The 23,676-nt window shown below is 42.9% G+C and overlaps 1 protein-coding gene and 1 long non-coding RNA gene across 3 annotated transcripts in view; one reads left to right on the forward strand and one right to left on the reverse strand.

Annotated features, from left to right (window-relative positions):
* The window catches only part of LOC112425610 (uncharacterized), a 43,420-nt gene extending 23,180 nt beyond the window's left edge, over positions 1-20,240 (reverse strand). The window contains exons 1-3 of one of the 2 annotated variants that reach the window (XR_011606838.1): positions 20,092-20,240; positions 6,988-7,075; positions 1,510-1,568 (exon numbers count right to left, since the gene is read on the reverse strand). This is a non-coding gene — a long non-coding RNA (uncharacterized lncRNA). Of the gene's footprint in view, positions 1-1,509; positions 1,569-6,987; positions 7,076-7,340; positions 7,550-20,091 lie in introns of those variants that run through there. The other variant, XR_011606837.1, reaches the window with a different exon arrangement.
* The window catches only part of LOC105476024 (antizyme inhibitor 1), a 39,137-nt gene continuing 23,469 nt past the window's right edge, over positions 8,009-23,676 (forward strand). The window contains 2 exon segments of the mRNA XM_011731641.3: positions 8,009-8,388; positions 13,780-13,917. The gene's annotated coding sequence lies outside the window, so the exon portion shown is untranslated.

The following is a 23,676-nucleotide window of genomic DNA, read 5'->3' on the forward strand; positions in this document are numbered from 1 at the left end:
ATATACATCCAGATGGCCTGAAGCAACTGAAAATCCACAAAAGAAGTGAAAATAGCTTTAACTGATGACATTCCACCATTGTAATTTGTTTCTGCCCCACCCTAACTGATCAATGTACTTTGTAATCTCCCCCACCCTTAAGAAGGTTCTTTGTAATTCTCCCCACCCTTGAGAATGTACTTTGTGAGATCTACCCCCTGCCCGCAAAACATTGCTCCTAACTCCACCGCCTATCACAAAACCTATAAGAACTAATGATTATCCACCACCCTTTGCTGACTCTCTTTTCAAACTCAGTCCGCCTGTACCCAGGTGAAATAAACAACCATGTTGCTCACACAAAGCCTGTTTGGTAGTCTCTTCACATGGACACATGAGACACAGGGCACCTCTAGACTGGAATTGCACAGAACCCTACTGACCTAAGTGCTATATTTTGTGAAAAGAATTAAACATAACAATATAATTAAATAAAATGATTTGTCATCTGAGGTAAAAGCCAACCCAGGTAAAGAAATTACAAGTCTAGCCTGGCACAGTAGCTCATGCTTGTAATCCCAACACTTTGGGAGGCCAAGGCGAGCAGATCACTTGAGGTCAGGAGTTCAAGACCAGCCTGGTCAACATGGTGAAACCTCATCTCTATAAAAATACAAAAATCAACCAGGCAAGGTGGCACATGCCTCTACTCCCAGCTACTCAGGATGCTGAGGCACAAGACTCTGCCTCCAAAAAAATTTTTAAAAGGAAAAAAAATTACTTCAAGGATTTGCGTTTGTTTTCTTTTTTTTTTTTGACAGAGTCTCACTGTGCCACTCAGGCTGGAGTGCAGTGGTACAGTCTTGGCTCACTGCAACCTCTGCCTCTGGGTTTCAAGTGATTCTCGTGCCTCAGCCTCCCAAGTAGCTGGGACTACAGCTAATTTTTAAATTTTTGGTATGTGTGTTTTTAGTAGAGATGAGGTTTACACCATGTTGGCCAGGCTGCTCTCAAACTCCTGGCCTCAAATGATCCACCCACCTTGGCCTCCCAAAGTGCTGGGATTATAGGCATGAGCCACTGCACTCGGTCAGGATTTTAATAACAGATACTCAGCAAATAAAGGAGCATCTGTTAGGCTTTTTACATCTATTTAGTTAAAAGAGAGAATAGTATATAATCTAAACTCTGTACTGAGCAATGTAATTTGAAACATTTTTACTAGACCATAAATACCATAGCATTAGATTCTTGGTAAGCAAGTTGGCTTTTTAGAAAGGTTACTGGAGCACAAAAAGATGTAGTGGATGGCTAAAATATCATGTTTTAAAATGTGAATGTTTTCACTATTCAATACCTGTATATTTTGGTTTTCTACAGGATAATGAGTACTCTAGGAATTTACCTTAGCAATAAAAATGTATAGGAAGCTATCTTTAAACATTCCCATTGTCTTAGTCCATTTTGTGCTGATGTAACAGAATACCACAGACTGGCTAATTTATAATACACAGAAATTTATTGGCTCACTGTTCTGAAGGCTGGGAAGTCCAAGATCAAGGGGCCAGCATCTGCTGAAGTCTTTCTTGCTGGGTCATCCCATAGTGGAAGAGCAAAAAGAGGACAACAGAGAAAGAGAGTAAGAAGATTGAACTCCCCTTCTTATAAGGAACCCCCTCTGGCATTAATCTATTAACTCTACCCTCATGACCTAATCACATTTCATGATGCCCCACCTCCCAACAACATTGCACTGGGGATTAAGTTTCCAACACAGGCATTTTGAGGTACACATTCAAACCATAGCATTCAATAAACTGGGATTTTTACTCTGTATTACCAGTAGACTCTTTACTTTTATATATGTGGTTACATGAGACTTCTATTATAGGCTGATGATTTTAAGTTTACCTTTTTTTTTTTTTTTTTTTGAGACTGGGTCTTGCTCTGTCACTTAGGCTGGAGTGCAGTAGCATGATCCCAGCTCACTGCAGCCTTGACCTCCTGGGCTCACGTGATTCTCCTGCCTCAGCCTCCTAAGGAGCTAGGATTACAGGTGCATGCCACCATGCCTGGCTTTTTGTAATTTTTGTACAAACAGCATTTCACCATGTTGCCCAGGCTGGTCTTGAATTATCAGGCTCAAGGGATCCCCCCACCTTAGCCTTTCTTTTTTTTTTTTTTTTTTTGAGACGGAGTCTCGCTCTGTCGCCCAGACTGGAGTGCAGTGGCGCGATCTCGGCTCACTGCAAGCTCCGCCTCCCGGGTTCACGCCATTCTCCTGCCTCAGCCTCCCGAGTAGCTGGGACTACAGGTGCCTGCCACCTCGCCCGGCTAGTTTTTTGTATTTTTTTTTTAGTAGAGACGGGGTTTCACCGTGTTAGCCAGGATGGTCTCGATCTTCTGACCTCGTGATCCGCCCGTCTCGGCCTCCCAAAGTGCTGGGATTACAGGCTTGAGCCACCGCGCCCGGCCGCACCTTAGCCTTTCAACGTGCTGAGACTACAGGCGTGACCCACCATGCCCAGCCTTAACTATTATTTTGAGTGACTTACCCTTATCAATCATCTAATTCATTCAACCTTTCATATCTACTGGCACAACAGCATATAAGTTTGAATCAATGGACCAAGGTGATCTAAGTAGGAACAGTATTATATCATTTTATCTTAGGGCTCTATTTAATAATATTTTTGTTGGCACTACCTGCGTATTTGTGTATGAGTAACCTGACTTGGCAAAATAACCAAAACCCCAAACACAGTTAAATATGCCATTCTCATTATATAGCTATCCTTCCATTAAAGTTATACTAAGTTGTCTATTCCAATGTAGTATAGTTTTCTTTCTTTTCTTTTCCTTTCTTTTCTTTTTTTTTTTTTTGAGATGGAGTATCACTCTTGTTGCCTTTAAGAATGCAATGGTGCCATCTCAGCTCACTGCAACCTCCGCCTCCTGGGTTCAAGTGATTCTCCTGTCTCAGGCTCCTGAGTAGCTGGGATTATAGGCATAAGCCACCACGCCTGGCTAATTTTGTATTTTTAGTAGAGACGGGGTTTCTCCATGTTGGTCAGGCTGGTCTTGAACGCCTCGGCCTCCCAAAGTGCTGGGATTACAGGCATGAGCCACTGTGCCTGGCCTACTGTAGTATAGTTTTCAAGGCTCTATTGTATTTATGTAAAGCTAGGATTATTCTATAAATCTGAACATACAAATACTAATCATGTTGGCATAGGCCCTAGTCCAGCATCATCTACCTAAAAAGAAGTCAACATTCACAGACTGCAACAGCTCCTCACTCAACCCTTTACAACTTCCTGTTTCTCCTACTCTACTGATTAAAATTACTCTGTTAAAGGTTATAGAGAAAATTCTTTCCAGGCCCTTACTATTCTCCATGAATGGCTTCTCATATGTTCTGCCTGCCATAAACTTAAGAGTATTTTACCTTCCCAGCCCCACTTTCTTACCTTTTCTAAAATGCAAATCATTTCCATGATTAAAGCCTTTTCCAATGCCTTTGGAATATAAACCCAAACTTTTTTTTTCTTTAAAGATCGACAACAGTTTATTAGTCACAAATTCCCTCCGACAAGAGGAGGAAAGTAGTGTAAGCTATGCAGGCCCACACAGGGATTGCACTTGGGAGCAAAGAGAACAAACAGGGGGACTGAGGAAGGTTTTGTAGTATCAAGAAGGTGAGATAGGCAGGGTGTGGTGGCTCACACCTGTAATCCCAACACTTTGGGAGGTTGAAGTGGGAGGACTGCTTGAGCCCAGGAGTTCGAGATTAGCTCTGACAACATAGTGAAACCCTGTGTCTACAAAAAATTTAAAAAAAAATAGGCATGGTGGTGCACACCTGTCATCCCACCTATTCGAGAGGTTGAAGTGAGAGAATCGCTTGAGCCCAGGAGGTGGAGGCTGCAGTGAGCTATAATCATGCCACTGCACTCCATCCTGGGAAACAGAGTGAGTGTCTCTCAGGAGAAAAAAAAAAGAAAGTGAGATGTGCCTTGAATTTCAAAACAAAATTTTATTGGTTCGTCTGAATAATTCTGTGGGCTGGCAGGGAACTAAAACACATTATACTCCCAAGTGTTAAGACTGCAATAATATACTACAATGCTACAATGCCGTAATCTACTATATACAATACTACTTAACACAGTACATCCTCACCTGATGTCATCCATAGGTTCTTGGAAACTGTAACTTTAAGTCAAACCATATATTGCATAACAAAACCAATTTTGCCAGAGACAAATTGATTTAAATAAGAGTTAGGTTCCTGTGGCATATAGTTCCTATAGCATTGATGAACCCAAATTTTTTAATATGAGATTGCAGTTTACCAATGATTTGCCATTTGGCAAAATCAGAATCCCCTTTGCATCCTGTTTGAGTATATGACAACTCTGATCATCCCATTCTGCAATAAGCACCCTCCTCCTTGAATAGCATAGCATTGCACTATTGTGATTTTCTTTGGCCTCTTGGTCTTCTCTGCTGCTGTCTTTTCTCTCTGGCATTCTACAGATCCTGTGCTTATACCCTTTTCTTGTATACCTCAATAATTCCTTAGTTATCATCTGTAGGAAAGGCTCCCAAATTCACACCCAAAGGGTTCTAGATCTCCCCATTTTCAGAGGCCTCTGGATCATTTTTACCTGGCTATTTCTTCAACAGCTCAAACTCTATATCAGAGCAGCCTCAGACCTGGTGTGGTGGCACATGCCTATAATCCCAGCATTTTGCGAGGCCGAAGTATGTGGATCACTTGAGTCCAGGAGGTCAAAACCAACCTGGGCAACATGGCAAGACCTGTCTTCACAAAAAATTAGCCGGGCTTGATGGTGCACCAGTAGTTCCAGCTACTCAGAGGCTGAGGTAGGATGATCATTTGGTCCCAGGAGGTGGAGACTGCAGTGAGACTGTGCCTCTCCACTTCAGCCTGAGTGACAGTGACACACTGTCGCGCACACACACATACACAAAGCAAAAAATCCCAGCCTCATCTTAATCCCTCCAAACTGGGTCCTTTTTTTTTTTTTTTTTTTTTTTTTGAGATGGAGTCTCACTCTGTTGCCCAGGCTGGAGTGCAGTGGCGTGATCTCCGCTTACGGCAAGCCCTGCCTCCTGGGTTCACGCCATTCCCCTGCCTCAGCCTCCCAAGTAGCTGGAACTACAGGCGCCCGCCACAACGCCCAGCTAATTTTTGTATTTTTAGTAGAGACGGGGTTTCTTCATGTTGGCCAGGATGGTCTCATCTCTTGACTTCGTGACCCGCCCGCCTCGGCCTCCCAAAGTGTTGGGATTACAGGCATGAGCCACTTCGCTTGGCCGGGTCCTTCTATTTCTATCTCTGTTTATGGCTCCAGAATTCTCCCTGTTGATAAGCTTAATATCCCCAAATCATTTGACACCTTCTCATCTCATTTGAAAGTCAAGATTATCTCTACTCTCTGTGCCATTCTGAATCCCCTTAGTACTTTTATTATTATTATTTGAGACAGAGTCCATCTCCATTGCCCAGGCTGGAGTGCAGTAGCACGATCTCAGCTCACTGCAACCTCTGCCTCCTGTGTAGCTGGGACTACATGCGTGCACCAGCACGCCTGCCTAATTTTTGTAGTTTTAGTACAGACAGGGTTTCGCTATGTTGGGCAGGCTGGTTTCAAACTACTGGCCTCAAGTGATCTGTCCGCCTCAGCCTCCCAAAGTGCTAGGCCACCACACCATCACTCAGCCACCAAGTGAGCAACCACGCCCGGCCCCCTTAGTACTAAAAAAAAAAAAAAAAAAACGCCACAAAACTGCTATGAGTTTCCTTCACTTCCAAATTTTCTACCTCTTTTCAATCCCATCCACTGGTGCTGGAGTTATCTTTTAAAAAACATATTTTTGAGCATATCATGTTCCTGTTTATATGGTTCCAGAATAAAGTCCAAGTTCCAATTTTTTTTTTTTTTTTTTTGAGACGCAGTTTCACTCTTGTTGCCCAGGCTGGAGAGTGCAATGGTGTGATCTTGGCTGACTGCAACCTCTGCCTCCCGGGTTCTAGCGATTCTCTTGCCTCAGCCTCCTGAGTAGCTGGATTACAGGCATGTGCCACCACGCCTAGCTAATTTTGTAGTTTTAGTAGAGATGGGGTTTCTCCATGTTGGTCAGGCTGGTCTGGAATTTCCAACCTCAGGTAATCCGCCCTCCTCGGCCTACCAAAGTGTTGGGATTACAGGTGTGAGCCACCGCGCCCAGCCTCCAATGTCTTCTTGATGTCACCCTAATCTACTCTTTCAATCTCATTTGCAACCAACCATTCCCCTATGCTGGAATCAGAAAGGCTACTCAAAATACTTCTGGGCCTTCTCTCACTTTTCCCTTGCCTGGAACACTGGAACATCTACTCTAAAAATCACCAAATAGGTGAGTTTGGTGAAAAAGGAAGCACCTTCGTCTAGAACGGCTTTTCTCAAAATCACTCTGTACCTTTCCCCAGCAGCCTTTCTCTCACTTCGCTGCAATCATCTCTTCCTTCCACTAGGTCCTTGCAGCATTTTATTTGTATCAGTCAACAATTTATTTTGTATCACTGTCTTATTTCCCTTACTAGATTGTAAGCAAGGTTTCAAATGTTGCATTCATCTCTGGTTTTTCTTCCTCCACCAGAGAGGGTCTAGTGATTGGCTGTGCTTTTAAATGTTCTGAATGGAACAGAACTTTCAAGAAATGAAAGACAGAGCCAAGATACAGCCAAGCAAAATAAGGAAAAACAAAATCAGGAATGCGTCCACAGCTCCTGATTCTACCGAAACTCTTTCATTCAGCCTCGCAAGATATCCTACTTTTCCACTTAGGAAGGTCGCTTTCTGCCTTTCACATTTTATGATTTATTAATCAACCACAGTGCTGCTCAAAGTACACAAAGGGTTCAGAAGAATGAAAGGGGGAAAAGTCAGAGTCTTAATATCAAAGATCTTAACTTTAGAGGGGTGTGTCAATACATACTCCATTTGTGCTATGTGTCTGGGTTGCAAAGCGTAGTAGCACGAAAGAACTCGGGGTCTCTGATCACGATCATTTAGTGCTAAGGCATCTAAAAAAGATGGAAATAAATTAAAAGCTATATAGATAATCTTAGAACCCACAATAAAAAAAAAAAAGTCTGTTGCGAAGTAGAAAAATTAAAACGACCGCGAAAATGAGACCTAGGTGATTGAAGTAATGTGCACTTGTAACATCAGTAATCCCCTCTCCAAAGCAGGTCCTGCTTGGGACTGACTGCACCAATCCTTTTAAAAATGAAGACATAAAAGCCATATTCCTTTAAAAAATTTCCACTGCACCGTATTGCAACGTACGAGCACTGAGGACATTTTCACGCGATCACAACCCTTTTTAACACCCGGACACTGGGCCGGTCCTTTCTGGCAACGAGGAACTCGCTTCCCTAAAGGAGTACCGCATTCCCGAGGGCGGGCGCCTCAGCCGGGGAAGACAGTCCCCAGGGTGGACTACAGGCCTCACAAAGCGGAGGACCTCGACGGGAAGGCTCAGCAGCGGCGCCTACACAGGCTTACCCCAGGCCCACTCTAGGCCGCACAGGGGTCGCGCCACCTCCGGCCCAGGACAGCTCTCATACGCTGCCAGCGTGGAGCCCGACCGGGCTCACAATGCACTGGGCCTCGCAGCGTGAGCACAGGCGTCCGAGAGGCGGCGGGGGGCGGGCGGGCGGACGGCGCGCTCCGAGCCAGCCGCCTCCCTCTCCCGGCCCACACCCACGCGGCCGCCCTCCGCCAGCCGGGGAGCTGCGGGTGGCGGGAGGGCGGGAAGCGACCGGGCACTCTGCACCTGCATGACCCGGTCGCACTCACCCCCTCCCCTCTCTCTCCCAGGCTCAGTCCTCCTTCCTCTTCCGCCCCCCCCCCGCCTTTTCTCCGGGCGGCAGCCGCGCTCCGCCCCGCTCGCGCGGCTGCCCGGCCGGCTGTGATGTCACCAGGCCACGCCCCCTAATATAAATACTGGCGTCGCTGGCGCCGCCTTCTCACACTCTCAGGCTCAGATCGCGGCCGCAGCGTTTCTTTTTTTCCTTTTTTCTTCTGCCGTCGCCTCCTCTGCCTCGTCTCATCCTTTCTCACTGTGCTGCTCTGCGGTGTTACGAGTCCGAATCCTCTTCCCACCCAGACCGCGCCTTTCTTCTTTTGCCTGCGCTGTTCTATTTCTCCTTCGGCTGCCGCCGCCACTGCTGCACAGCTGGTGTCGGTGCCGCGCTTTTACCCCCACGTCGTTCCCGCAGCCTATGGCCCAGGCCGCCTTGGGTATTTCTGCTCAAGGTAACCACATCCCTCTTTAAAAATTCCGCCGAAAAAGAGAAGACGCTTTACCCGACTCTTTGGGCCGTTATCTCACGTGAGTACCGAGCCGAGGAGCGCGGGAGGGGCCAGGACGCGGGGCTGGCCTCGGGGGTCGGCCGGGGGGCTCCGGCTGGGCCCCGCCACCCTTAGGCGTCCCCGCAGCCGGCCGTCCCGAACATGGCGGCGGCGGCGGCGGCATGTGTGGCGGCTGTCTGTGCCCCCGTCGGCGGCGGCGGCGGGGCTGGGCGGCGGGCCGCGCCTCGGGACCTTCGGGCGGCTGCTGGACGCTCGGCGGAGCCGGAGCCGCAGTGGTTGGGGCGAGGGGGCGTGTGCGAGTGGGGGCGCCGCGGGGGTCTCGCCGCCGGGGGTTACCGTCCCCTCTGGCGGCTTGCGGCCCCCACCCCTCTCCCGTGGTGCATTGCTATTTCCGGGGAGGGGGCCCGGCCGCAACCCTGAGGGGCCGGGGTCCCGCAGCCCCTACCCCGCGCTGCGCCGCCGCCGCCTTCGCCTCCAGAAGCCCGGCGGGCGGGCGGGCGGCGCTGTGGGCTGCAACGGCTGGGGTCCTGGTTATGAATGGAGCGGGGCGGGCCCCGCGCCGGCCTCTGGTGACAGCTGCGGAGGAAGTCGGATTCCTTGGGGGGCGCGAGGAGCGCGGTCCCCCTCTGGTGGAGGAAAGTTGACGCCACTTGAGGCCTGGCGGCGGGGAAGCCCCGGTGTCAGGTAGCGAGCGAGAGGCCTTTGGCCCCTTCTGGAAGCCTCGGGGCTGCTGCTCCGCCCCTGCGGCGTTCCTGATTGGGTCAAGTCGCCTTCACTCACCCCAGTCACCTCCTGGAGCCTGAGGATTAGTCACCCTGGCTTCGTTTTTCCGTCCGCGCCACGGTTCCTGGGCAGAAAGAGGCAGATTGGTAGATGGGTGGCTTATCAGCTACTGTCTTGACTGCCAACGGTTGTTGGTGGTGACGTGTTCTAACACTTACACGGTATCTATCCTGAAGGAGTGTTTCATAGACTGAGCTGCTGGTTCCGAAACCCGAAACAGTCGAGGACACAGTTTACCGCCCCAAGTTTCAGCACATCTAACTGGATTTTGTGGTGGCATCTTGGTTGTATTAGTTCTGTGTCCCGTCGTGTTTCTATCGTGAATTCCCAGACTGGGTGGGAATCTAAGGACTCAAAGGAGGGGGAATTGCTTTGCGCTCAGCAAAGGTTAACGTAGAGATACATCAAAGCACAAAGTAGAAGTACATCAAAGCACGTCAAATATAGCAGGGGTTGGCAGAAATATGGCTCATGATTGTCTAGAAAGCCCCTCCTTATTGATTAATTTCTTTTACATAAATTAGAGCGTGCAGATGCTGATCATGAAGAGAAATAAGCCCCGAGGAGTTTAAGTAGGAATGACTCCAAAAGAAATTGATTATCGGTGGTGATAAGTGAGGTCGAGTAGTCAGTGCCTTTCTCCCCCAAGGTTTTATTACATACACTTTCAAACAGAAGGTGAAAGAGTTGTGCTTCCACCTAGATTCTGCAATTAACATTTTGCCTTATTTGTTGATGCATTTCAAACTAAGCTGGAGACAGCAGAACACTTCACCCCTCCAACTTTAGTATATGCATATTAAATAGAGCTCAGTACCGCTTACCGTTTTTTAAATCTTAGAGGGTAAAATTCACATCAGTATAAACCTACAAGTGTTATGTATGCAATTTGATAAACTTTAAGAAAAATACAGCTGTGTAACCTAAACCTTTTATCAAGATGTAGAACATCGCCGTCACCCTTAAAAGTTTTTTCTTGTCCTTTCATTCTCTCCCACTCACCACAGAGCCAACCATGATCTTTTTTTTTTTTTGAGATGGAGTCTAGCTCTGTCGCCCAGACTGGAGTGCAGTGGCACAATCTCGGCCCGCTGCAACCTCCGCCTCCCGGGTTCAAGCGATTCTCCTGCCTCAGCCTCCCGAGTAGCTGGGATTACAGGCGCCCACCACCACGCCCAGCTACTTTTTGTATTTTTGGTAGAGACGGGGTTTCACTGTGTTGGCCAGGATGGTCTCGAACTCCTGACCTCATGTTCCACCCACCTCGGCCTCCCAAAGTGCTGGGATTACAAGCGTGAGCCACCGCGCCCGACTGATCTTGAATTTTTTTTTTTTTTTAACCCATAGATTATTTTCTTCTATTCTAGAATTTCTGCTTGAATGGAATCATACAGTATGCATTCTTTGGTGTAAAAAGGCTTCTTTTAACTCGGCACATTTTTAGTATTCATCCCTGTTGTCTTTATCAGTAGATTATTTGTGTTGCTGAGTAGTAGCCCATTAGGTGACTATCCCTTGGTTGGTTTTCTTAAAATAATCTTTATTAGGCCGGGCGCATGGATCGAGGTCAGGAGTCCTGAGGTCAGGAGTTCGAGACCAGCCTGGCCAATATACTGAAACCCCGTCTCTACTGAAAATACAAAAATTAGCCGGCCGTGGTGGCAGGTGACTGGAATCCCAGCTCCTCGGGAGGCTGAGGCAGGAGAATCTCTTGAACCTGGGAGGCGGAGGTTGCAGTGAGTTGAGATCACGCCACTGCACTCCAGCCTGGGGGACAAGAGGGAGACTTCATCTCAAAAAATAAATAAATAAAATAAACTTGATTTTGGAGTATTTTAGTTGCCCAGCAAAGTCGCAGAGATACAGTTTCTGCATACTTACCACCCAGTTATTAGAAACATCTTACATTATTACAGTACTTTTGTTAAAACTAAGAAACTGACTTTGGCCCTATTAACTACTTTCGAGATTTATATTTGGATTTCGCCAGTTTTTCTTTAATGTCTTTTTTTCTGTTCCAGAATCCAGGTTACCACATTGTATTTAGTTGTCAGGTCTTCCCCAGTTTCCTTTGGTCTGTGACCAAAGTTCTCAGTCTTCCCTTGTTTTTCATTACTATCACAGTCTAGAAAAGCACTGTCAGATATCTGGTAGAATACTCCCCTCCCCTAAACTTGGAGTTTACCTGATGTTTTTCTCATGATTAAACTGGGGTTTGGGGTTTTTATAAAGAATACCACAGAACAATTTTAAAAATCATTGGTAAAGGCATTGGTTTTCAGAGACATACTGATTTAAGATACTAAGTTTGGAATAGTTACTGTCAAAGTGATAGGAAGTTTTTGTAGTTGGGCACGGTGGTTTGCACCTGTAATCCCAGCACTTCGGAAGGCTGATGCGGGTGGATCACTTGAGCTCAGGAATTCAAGACCAACTTGAGTAACATGGTGAGACCCCGTCTCTATTCTTTAAGAAAATATAATTTTAAAAAATTACATAAAATGCTTCTTGTATCTTACTGACCAACTGAGCCCTCTCTGTGCTATTCTCTAAGGTGTTGTTGGAGAATCTGCAGTGTTTACATACACCATTCTAAGTGAAAATAATTTATTTTTTTCCATACTGCCTTTTCTCTGCATTTCCATTTAACAACTCCTTCTTCTTGCTTTTTTATCCTGTCAGGATAAACATTCTATCTATCCTGTATGTAAGTGCTTATAAGAAGGGCTTATCTATCCTGTATGTTTATCTTAATGTGCTTATCCTATGCACTTTTTCAATAGACAGGGTCTTGCTGTGTTGCCCAGGCTGGACTCAAACTCTTGGGCTCAAAGCAGTCCTCCTGCCTTAGCCTCCTCAGTAGCTGAGACTATAGGTGCATACTGCCACACCTGGCTCATCTTTTCTTCTCTTCTTTTTTGTTTTCTCTTTTTGGAGACAGGGTCTCCCTCTGTTGCCTGGGCTGAAGTACAGTGGCACAATCTCACTGCAACCTCCGCCTCTTGAGTTCAAGTGGTTCTCGTGCCTCAGCCTCCTGAGTAGCTGGGATTACAGGTGTGCACCACCACGCCCAGCTGATTTTTGTATTTTTAGTAGAAGATGGGATTTCACCATGTTGACCAGACTGGTCTTGAACTTCTGGCCTCAAGTGATCCGCTGGCTCGGAGCCACTGCGTCTAGCCTTATTTTTTCTATTTAAATAATGCCTTTCAAATTCTAGAGCCTTCATTCCCTACTAGTATCTTTTTAAATGGAAATGTAGGGTTCTCACTGAGGAACATTCTGGAATGTCTGACATTTAGTGTCCTTAATGTTTCACATCATTGCTCTTGGGTTGCATTAAGCAGCAAAATAGCTGTGGATATATGTATTGAGGAAAAGATGAATAATGTCTCACCCAGGGTATCTGATCCTATTCCTTAGGATAATTGAGAATGATCTGTCCCCATCATGACTCAACTTTTTATTTATTTAAAAAATTATGTCGGTGTTGAAAGAATCAGAATGTTTGTTATGGAGTAGTACATTATTTGGAATCTAATGTAAGATTATTATCATCATTGCATGTTTGTAGGAGTTCTTTCCTCATTATCCATAAATGTTATTCATTGAGCATGTGATCAGTTTCTCCTTCTAGATAGATGAAACATTTTGCCTCCACCAGGAGTGCCTTGATCCTGGTGAGATACACTTTAGGTATGCCTTCAGTGCTTCTGAAATCCCTCCAACTCTTGACTTTATAATTTCTGGTTTTCTGGCTTCCTTCTTACCACCCCTTTCTAGCAAATACCATCAGATTATATTACTTTAAAACAGTAACCACTGAATTACAAATAGAAACATAGGTATATCATTTTAGCTTAGAGGTGATGAGTGATAACAATGTCTAAAACTCACCTAGCATGTTATATAGTGTGCTGTGCACTTATCACATTTATTTGCTGCTGGTGATAATAGAATGAATTATGTCTTAAGTAGGTTAGATATGAGGAGATAAATCTTAAGAGATTAGTTGCTTAATATTATAAGGTAGTTCTCAAGTTATTTTATGTTTCTCAAAAGTTAGTTTAGATACATATATAATGCATTAGCTAAGTTAAAATCTTCTTTTGGTATTGTGGTGGAATTTTACACTTAAAATGTAAAAGGCAAAGAAGTTATTTGAGGAGTAAAAGAGTGTTCCGGGTGGTTCCAAACTATTACATCATGCTAGTACATTATTCATATAAAGTCTTGCATATACATTAGATTGGTGGGGGTACTTGGAATTTTTAAAATTCTGGGTCACTTAAAAATGTGGAGTTTTAGAGGACAAATAAAAGCAAAAATGAAGTTTTCATTTTCAAAAATGAAGGTTGGTAACTTATGAGTTGGCAGATAAAACAACTTGGTAAGATGGCCATGACATCGAGTTCTGTTAATTTTTAATAGTACAGCAGCTTGGAAATGTTTACTACATAAAGTACTTGGTACTGGGGTAAACCCTTTGAAAACATCATTTGTGTAATGTGACTTTAATGAAACATTGTTATAAAAGGAGCATGTATTCTACAGTTTATGTTTAAGTCACCCTAAACTTTTTTTTAACATAGGACTGTCTTCTGCTACTTCTATTTCCTTCTTTTAGGGCGAACTTTCTGACCAAGTATACAACTACCCAGAGGGCCTAGGAGAAGTGCTGTATAGAGAGCAGTTCGACTTCAACGCTGAGCCACCTTGGGAACCTAGCTGATGATAGGGGGGTTCCATCTCCCAACTTGTCCATGTAAGTATTTGCATTTGTTGGTGGGGGAGGAGGTCTTTAAAATCTAAGGAAGAGTGCTGCCTTGCTTAGTATTTTTCAGAATTTGAAATTGTATTTACCTCTTAAAGTGTAGTGACTTTTAAATTTCTGAAATAGAGATATGACAGTTACTGTTCACAGACTTGACTGCTTTAGTTATGTGCATTGTTTATCAATGACTGGATCGTTTAAAACTTTATCTTGAATGCATAACTTAGAAAATATAAGTTGAAGAGGGCCTTTGGGATTTAAGTTGTAGTTCATTACATCATTCAACCATTTAGTGAAATGATTTTTGCTACTCAACTGGTAGGGAAAACGGATTGTTTTTAGAGGACTTGCTGAAAGATGACAGAGCTACATATATATCTAAATTTATATATATATCTAAATATATATGGTATTAAAATAAATATTTAGATATATATAAATATATTTATATGTATCTATTTAAAAAAGATTTTCAAGGATAGTTTTTAACTATACTTGCTTTTCTATGTGTGGATTTTACTTTAGAATTGAGCCCCTGTGCAAAATGTAATTCCACAGTAAACTAAATTTGGGCTGCTAGATTTGTGTAGGTTCATAAATTCTGTGGTGTATAGACTTTTACGGAAATTTGGATTTTGGTATTAAAATTTAAGCGTTTTTAAGTTTGGTCAGAGACTTGGAGGTAAGTTTTCAGGAAAGCTGAGGGTATCAGTTTTAGTGTTTCTTTAATCTGATCTTGTTAAACAGATCCCTATTGGATAAAAATGTTTGCTCTAATTAGAGTATGTTAAAGCAAACATTTGATGTTAATACAAATTAGATTTTTAAGGCTAAAGAGAAAGAAACATAGTTTAAATAGTAAGATTTCTTGAAAGCTTTGACTTAGAATGTTGACTAGAGGGTTTCCCATACTGGCTCTCTCCTACCTGTGTAAATTTGAGCAAATGCCTGTGTTTTGAATCCCAGCTATAACATAATGTTGGATTGGAACAGTTGTTTTTGTCTTAAACTGTCATAATTTCTTTTTTGAGTATTACTGTCCTTGGTTATGCAGTGTAGTCTTCGGATGAATTGCATGAGCATCCTTACCTAGAACAGAAATACAGAATCTCAACCTCACCCAAACCTGAATCAGAGTCTATATCCAGGTGGCTTATGTGCATATTAAAGAGAAGCGGGGTCATCGCCATTTCAATACTAAGTCAGTTGCCTAATTTTTGTTAGTCCATCTGTTCTGTTTGCAACATACCTGCTGTTTTTCTCCCAAGTTGGCTTGGAGATTTAAAACCTTTTTGGGTGGTGCGATCTGTTAGTTACCATCATAGTCGTGAATTGGTTCCAAGGCAGAAATTTAAGAACAAGCTTCATCTTTTGAGGAAGACCATAATAAAAGATAATCCTTCTTTTAATTCAAGTCTCTTGCTTTAAAGAAAAGTTACCTTGCATTATATTTAATATTTCTACTGGTGTTTCCTCTTAGAAACTTGAGAGACTGTTGTCAGTGAGCTGAATGATTCTGCAAAATCAGGGAAAAGTAGTCTTTAGATTAATAATGTAGGATTCAGAAAGTCTGTAGTGTCTCCTCCTTTTTGGGTAGGAGGAATGGGAGCAGATAGAAGCTAAAGATTATTTATTCTGCAGGTTCTGGCAGCCAGAGTGACTGACTTTTAACTTTATTATGCCCAGGTACAGTGTATATTATGTCAAGCAAATATAACTTGTTTAAATGTTCACAGGTAATCTTCTAATTTTGCATGTCTCATATTTGATGCTTTGCTATCAAGCTACAGGTACACAATCCCTTTTTCATAGCATTCTGAAATCCAAAAAGTCTTAAAAATAATTTTTTTTATAGCTTCCTTAATGTAACCTTAACTGATTTCGGGGGGGAAAAAAAAAAGCTTGACCTGAATCTGTGCTGATTTGAGGCTATTTTTGTCTTTACTTATCCCGTTTAGTGTTAATATTCCTAAATTTTGCTGCAGAAATATTGTGGTTGCAGGGTGCTGACTCATTCTCCTGAAGAGTATTACATAACATATGTAAAGTATGTGTACTACCTTATTGTTCAAAAATCTGGAGAATTCTGAATTCACAAAGATACCTGGCCCCAAAAGTTTCTTGACTAGAATTTGTAAAATTGGCAAGAGAAAATTCCGCATTCCAGGAATGTGTTTATCCTTACAAATCAGTAACAGTTTGCTCTATTGGACACCAAAATCCGGCGTTAATTTTCTGTAGATCAACAATATTATTTGGAAGCCATTAAAAGGAGTTAAAACCGCCTTCATGGAAATTATTTGGCCCATAGCATTGCAAAGCATGTAGCTATATGAACTCTACTTGAACTGGTCCACTAGGATTCCAGTGCAGGTAGTCTGAGAATCCAGAATTGGCTTCAGAGTTAGGTTTTAAATCAACCACCTGAATTTTGAGATAGTTAATTCCATTAAGTGTCTGGAAACTTTGGAAGTTGCTTACATAATCCTTTTCTTTCATAACTTAGAATGTGTGTATGATGTAGTATGTGAACACTGTAAAAATATCTTAACAAAATATTTTAAGGTCAGTATCAAAGATTAATGGGCCCCTAATTGTGAAAAAGTTTTTGCGAGCCTGTTAAGAAATCCCCTAGGCCAGGTGCGATGAATTACCTGAGGTCAGGAGTTCAAGACCAGCTTGGACAACATGGTGAAACCCCATCTCTACTAAAAAAACACAAAATTAGCCGAGCGTCGTGGCAGGCACCTGTAATCCCAACTACTTGGGAGGCTGAGGCAGGAGGGTCGCTTGAATCCAGGAGGTGGAGGTTCCATTGAGCCGAGGTCATGCCATTGCACTTCAGCCTGGGCTACAAGAGCAAAACTCTGTCTCAAAAAAAAAAAAAAAAAAAAAAAGGAAATCCCCTAGGTCTTGATGCTGGAGTAAAGGTTTTCCGTGGACTAGTTTTCTATTTATTTTGGTTGTAGGTTCAATTATAATTAATGAATTAGCCTAATGGAAAATATTTTAAAACGTGGAAAGCTAAGTTTTCTTCTCATAGTTGATCCAGTGATGAGGTCAGATTGAATTAACCATTATCACATACTCTTTAATGTTGTGCAGTGTGGAAAAGGGATTCAGTTAATTGATTTGCTTAAATGGACTCTAAAAATTTTTTTTTACGTGGTTGTGATTAGTCAACTCTATATATTCATGTAGGAACTTCAGAAGAACATCAGTATTTTAAATATTCACATTTTGTCTCCTAGTATGTACACATGCCTTAGTAGGAGCTCCCTACCTAATTAGGATTATTTTAACTAGGAAAGGTGGTGTTTTTTTTTTTTTGAGAAGGAGTCTCCCTCTGTCGCCCAGGCTGGTGTGCAGTGGTGCGATATTGGCTCACTGCAACCTCTGCCTCCCCGGTTCAAGTGATTCTCCCACCTCAGCCTCCAGAATAGCTGGGATTACAGGGACCCACCATTATGGCCGGCTAAATTTTGTATTTTTGTAGAGATGAGTTTCACCATGTGGCCAGGCTGGTCTTGAACTCTAGACCGGTGATCCTCCTCCCTCCCCCCTCGCCTCCGAAAGTGCTGGGATTATAGGCGTGAGCCACTGCACCTGGCTGGAAAGATGTTCTTTATTAATTTGCTAGTACTCCTTCCTCATGTTTCACTGTAAATTGTCAGTAGAAAAGGGAGGTTATTGCTGGGTGCGGTGCCGCATGCCTGTAATCCCAGCACTTTGGGAGGCCGAGGCCGATGGATCATCTGAAGTCAGGAGTTTGAGACCAGCCTGGCCAGCATGGCGAAATCCTGTCTCTACTAAAAATGCAAAAATTAGTCGGGCATGGTGGTGCACACCTGTAATCCCAGCTACTAGGGAGGCTGTGGCCTGCTTGAACCCGGGAGGCGGAGGTTGCAGTGAGCTGAGATGGCACTACTGCCTTGCAGCCTAGGAGACAGAGCAAGACTGTTTCAAAGAAAAAGGGAGGTTGTTGACCCTGACTGCAGAGAAAGGGGAAAATTTTAGTTTTGATATTTGGTACTTTTTTTTTCTTCTCTTCCCCCCCTCCCATTTAATTTCTCACAGATGATATTTGATACTTTAAGGATACTGTGATATGAGTAAATTTAACAGAACATTCATTAATGGCAGTTGATACTCTTTGACCAAAAAGATGAGTAAAACCACTATCGTTGAAATACAGTCTGTTTATCCCCTTGGCATGCGTAAAGTAGAGTCAGTGGTGTGTCAGTGCTTGTGTAAAGTAGCAAAAAAATATTCTGTAAAAGCAGAATGTGAATATTAGCATATTAATGGATAAACAAAGTTTTAGAGACATGGTATTTCTTGCTTTGAGCAAATATAGCATTTTTTTTTTAGGAAGGTCAAAAAGATTGGAAAGCAATGTAGACCAGTTTTTTCTTTCTTTTTTGAGATGGAGTTTCGCTCTTGTTGCCCAGGCTAGAGTGCAGTGGCGCAATTTCAGCGCACTGCAACCTCCACCTCCTGGGTTCCATCGATTCTCCTGCCTCAGCCTCATGGGTAGCTGGTATTACAGGCATGCGCCACCATGCTCAGCTAATTTTGTATTTTTAGTAGAGACAGAGTTTCACCATGTTGGTCAGACTTGTCTCGAACTCCTGACCTTATGACCCGCCTTCCTTGGCCTCCCAAAGTTCTGGGATTACAGGCATGCACCACCGCACCCGGCCATAGACCAGTTTTTAAAGGGGATAAATGGCTTTTGCATTTATTACAGAGGTTAGTTTAGCTGAGAAAATTAATACCAATCTGTGTGTTCCATCACAGTCTTCACCCAGCCTGTTTCAGAGTTTTCCAGTTTGGGTCTCCCCACACCCCACCCCAGCCCCAGGTAAACCAATCCCTTTTGCGATATTCAACTTCCATTAGAATAAATGAGATATTGCATATATGAGAAGGTCTTGTAAACTGTAAAATCTAGTATATTGTAGGTTACTGTTCTAGACTGCCCATTGTTCAGGTAAGCCTAAGGAGACTCTTCCAAGTGAAGTGCTTATATACTGATAAGGCCCCAGGGAGCACAGATATTTTGTCCTTCCTCCATTCCAGGGTCATCCATGCCCAGTCAAATCATCAAATTTGTCACAAGTTAACTAAAGCAGATATTTAGCTATCCTTTTTGATAATCCATTGTTCTTTACATTACGCATGAGTAGAAAATAATGTATAGCATACTGGGTTACAGGGTTTAGGATAGTCAGGTTCAACCTGCCTAGGCCATAGCCAGCCATCATGAGGTCCAGCCATGGTGTGCATGCCACCACGCCCTACTAATTTTTTTTTTTTTACTATTTTTTTTTGAGATGGAGTTTTGTTTTTGTTGTCCAGGCTGGAGTGCAATGGTGCAATCTCGGCTCACTGCAACCTTTGCCTCCTTAGTTCAAGTGATTCTTCTGCCTCAGCCTCCCAAGTAGCTGGGATTACAGGCGCACACCACCATGCCCAGCTAATTTTGTATTTTTAGTAGAGACAGGGTTTCGCCATGTTGGTCAGGCTGGTCTCGAACTCCGGACCTCAGGTGATCTGTCCTCCTCGGCCTCCCAAAGTGCTGAGATTACAGGGGTTAGCCACTGTGGTTGGCAGTATGAGCTTTATGTTGACTTCAGATCACTTTTTATCTGCTTCTTGCTCTTTACTGCATGGATCCTCTGATGCCCAGTTTGCAAAGATCTCCCAAACAAGTTTGGTATTTTCTTAGCTCATGTAGGTTCAGCATGAACATGTTATATTTGGCATGACCAAAGGTAGGATGGGGTTATCCTGGTATGTTCAACATGGAAATTCCGACAAAACAATCCTCCTCAAAATAATCCTCCTAATGAGAAGTTTGCTATCCTTAATTCATGAAGAGCTCCTTCAGATAATAAAAGGCAAAAACAAGAAAATGAGCAAAAAACTTGAAAGCTGTTTGCCACTAACAATTTAGCAGTTCCAGTCCCAGGTATAGACTGTAGTCCCTGGATCAGTGCTACTTAAACTGCCAGTCAGTGGAATAAGGACTCTAGTACCAGAATGTAAAGTACCATACTGCCCAACACTGTTTTAGGGTTGCATAGAAGAATAAAACTATTAAGTAACAAAGGAATGATGGTTAGAGAAGGTCTAAATAAATTCTAAGGGAGATGTACCCACCACCACCTGGGAGAGATGTACAGGGGCCTCTGAAGTATTGCATCTTATTTCTTGCTTTTCTTCTTTTTTTTTTTGAGACAATCTTGCTCTGTCACCCAGGCTAGAGTGTGGTGGTGTAATCTTGGCTCACTGCAACCTCTGCCTCCCGGGTTCAAGCGATTCTCCTGCCTCAGCCTCCTGAGTAGCTGGGATTACAGGTGCCCGCCACTGCGCCTGTAGTAATTACAAAATACAAAATTTACAAATAATTTCACCATTATTTGTGGTTTCACCATCTTGGCCAGGCTGGTCTCGAACTCCTGACCTCGTGATCCACCCGCCTCAGCCTCCCTAAGTGCTGGGATTATAGGCATGAGCCACCATGCCCAGCCAGCATCTTATTTCTTAACAACCTGCTTAACTTGGTCTTGGTTGCAGTTACTGTATTGCACATGTATTCTGTATGTTTTCCTTTGGTGAGTGGGGGACAGGCAGGCAATGAGCTCTGCCTTAAAGTTACCAAAATAGTGTGTCTCTTTAAAGGATTATTCCCTATGCTTAATTGTAACCAGGAAAGCTAGAAAACGAAATTAAAATGATTGTGTACTTCATGTTGTACTGTAATAGTCATCTTTAATGTTATCACATCTTAATTGCCCAAAGGGTTGTAAATACTTCACTCGTGTGCAGGTACACACACACTTTAGTACACACACATTTTCTCCAGAAAAACAAATTTAGTCTTCATACTGAATAGTCAAGACATCATTTTTAAGGGAGTCTAATTGTGTTAATTCCACATGCAAAAATAATATTGCTGTGAGAATTGTGTATTTCGTTTTCTCATTAAGCTACATTTTAATATTTATGGTGAGGCAGTTCATTGGGCAGTCTTTACACAGGCACTTCAAACTTAGCCTGTTGGGCTTATAACCTTTAGGATTTTTTGCCCCCTTGATTATTTCCAATTCATTCTTGTTCCTCTCTTTTAAAAGAATTCTTTATCTGTCACCTTTAGTTTTCTTCCTCTAGGGTTACTCGGTTTTTTCAACCTCATCACCTGAAAAATAATTTTTAGGGGTATGCATTGTGATTACTGACTTTCTTATTGAAGCAAGCCTTGTCCTGATTTATCCTAAGTACTCGATGTAGGCTGTTATTGTCTATCACTTATTTTGGGGTCCAGGGTGGCAGAAGTTTACCTGATCTTATGATCGCTCAGTTTATAGGATTTCCTACCAGTTTCAGTATGTAGCTTCCTGGAATTCTTTTGTAGTGATTCAGACCTACTCAAGGTCTCACATCTATAGTACCAGAGTCATTCTTTAGAAGTTTCTAGTGCTCTTCTGGTCAATTACTTTTAAAGGTATTCTATGTGGTAAGTAACATTTTTTGTTGTAGGTAGAATGCAGAGGGGACTTAAGCAACATTGTGTATTTTTAAAGCTGTGAGCTGGGTGCTGAATCATCAAATGCCTATGTAAAAATAAAAGTAGAAATGCACTTAGGCATCTTCAGAGTAACAGTATTAGTATAAATTTCAGAATATCTTTTCTCATTTTTAATGAGTAAAAATCCTTTTAGAAAAATGGTTGATGTATTAAGGTTGGGTTTCCTGCTTAGGTATCTCTGAAACAGTATTCTCAACCTTTCAGCTCTCCCTGTTCTACTTCCAGGGAGGTCTTCACTTCAGAAATCCAAGACTCATATTCATCCAGCTTGGTGTCAAGTGGGCTGTTGCTGCCAGAATTATCTTGTGATTATTTGAGAGATGTATCAGTTTCTTCTGAAGTACAATCAACTGTAGAAGCCTTTGTAGCAGGTGTGTAACAAGGCAAGTGCCCAGCTGCTGCAGCCGCTACTCTTGGAGCTACCCTGTCGATGAACATGAGGACTCAGCGGCCTCATGAAAGGCTCCAGGGAGCAGTGTGTGGTTCTTTGGAGCCTTTTGTTTCTTTTGGCAGCTCTTCATGGAAAAATGTATTAACAAAAACACCAATATGAAGGTGTGAATAAGGAATGTTACGTATTTTTTCTTCTCAGTTATGAGTCTAAGAGGAAATTATTAATAAAAGTAGTATTATGGTTATACGCTACTGTATTAGTGTAAAATAACCTGAGCTTTCTCAACCTTATGTTAAAAAGGTGGTTGAAAATAGCTTAAAAGTGCTTGTGAGTAGAGAATACTTTCTAGTGTCTATTGATAATACTAGACATCAGAGCTTTTATTAAAAATAGATTTGCTGTTCACTTCTAATGAAGAGAATCTAAGATTTACATGGAGTAGATTTTTTTTTCAAATTTAATATAACTAATTCAAGGTCCAATAGCACCAGAATGTGTTGGAGCCAGTAAATCAGTCCTGTTTCTGATATGTAAGCCAGAAGAAGTGGTACAGTTTCTTTTGAGAATTATTTCCACTCAGAATTGCAGGGAGATCTTTGATGTATCACCTTGGTTTGAGTCTGCATTCTTAGTGGAGAGTATGGAGACATCCTGGAAAGAGTCCCTGTGGGGGTGTTTTTGTTTTTGTTTTGAGACGGGGTCTCGCTCTGTCGCTAGGCTGGAGTGCCGTGGCACAATCTCGGCTCACTGTAACCTCCACCTCCTGGGTTCAAGCGATTCTCCTGCCTCATCCTCCTGAGTAGCTGGAACTACAGGTGTGTGCCACCATGCCTAGCTAATTTTTATATTTTTAGTAGAGATGGGTTTCACCATGTTGACCAGAATGGTCTTGATCTCTGGACCTCGTGATCCGCCTGCCTTGGCCTCCCAAAGTGTTGGGATTACTCTGCTCCCAGCCCCCTGTGGTGTTCTGAGGTAGATTAACTTAATGAACCTGGCATAAGGTATAAATTGCTCACCCCCAACACATGCACACTTATTTTCATGCTTGCTCCCTAGAACATGCAGCGTCTAAGATTTTTGGTTTAACATTGTCACCAATTAACTTTAATACCTCCTGAAAATGTTTTGGCAGAATATTTCTTAGTGCTTTCAGTAAGGCATAAATGTAAGAACATAAACCTTTCTTTTTGTAACAATGGAACTGTAAACTATTTTTGCTAATGTATTAAGAAAACTGCAAGCAGTGATCCCAGAAGTATGATTTGAGCTGCTTTTTTAGGGCTTTCAGTGAGATTGGGGCACAACATAGGGAAGACTCAAGCAGCCTACCTCACCCACCTACTTATCCCTTTTCAGCTGGAAATATTGGGTTTCCAAGTGGCATTTCATTTGAACAAAGAGTTCGTTGCCTCAAGATGTATTAGAAAATTTGACTAGTCATAGTGGCTCACACTTGTAATATCAGCTCTTAAGAGAGGCAGAGACGGGAGGATAGCTTGAGCCCAAGAATTAGAGACTAGCCTGGCCAATGTAGTGAGACCCCATTCTCCATAACGAGGACAAACAAAAAAAAGAAAACTTGTTGCTGGAGGTGTTTGTGTTTTACAAATTCTTTTGAGGAATGGGCTTTTTTTTTGGCCTTTTGGTCTTTAACAGTAGCTGATAGTTGAGCTTTGCATTCACAGGCATGGGTAGCTTAATGACAGAGATACATTCTGAGAAATGTGTCTTTAGGTGACATTTCATAGGTTGTTTGAAC

The sequence above is a fragment of the Macaca nemestrina genome, chromosome 8 (genome assembly GCF_043159975.1).
Source record: "Macaca nemestrina isolate mMacNem1 chromosome 8, mMacNem.hap1, whole genome shotgun sequence".
Classification (NCBI taxonomy): domain Eukaryota; kingdom Metazoa; phylum Chordata; class Mammalia; order Primates; family Cercopithecidae; genus Macaca; species Macaca nemestrina.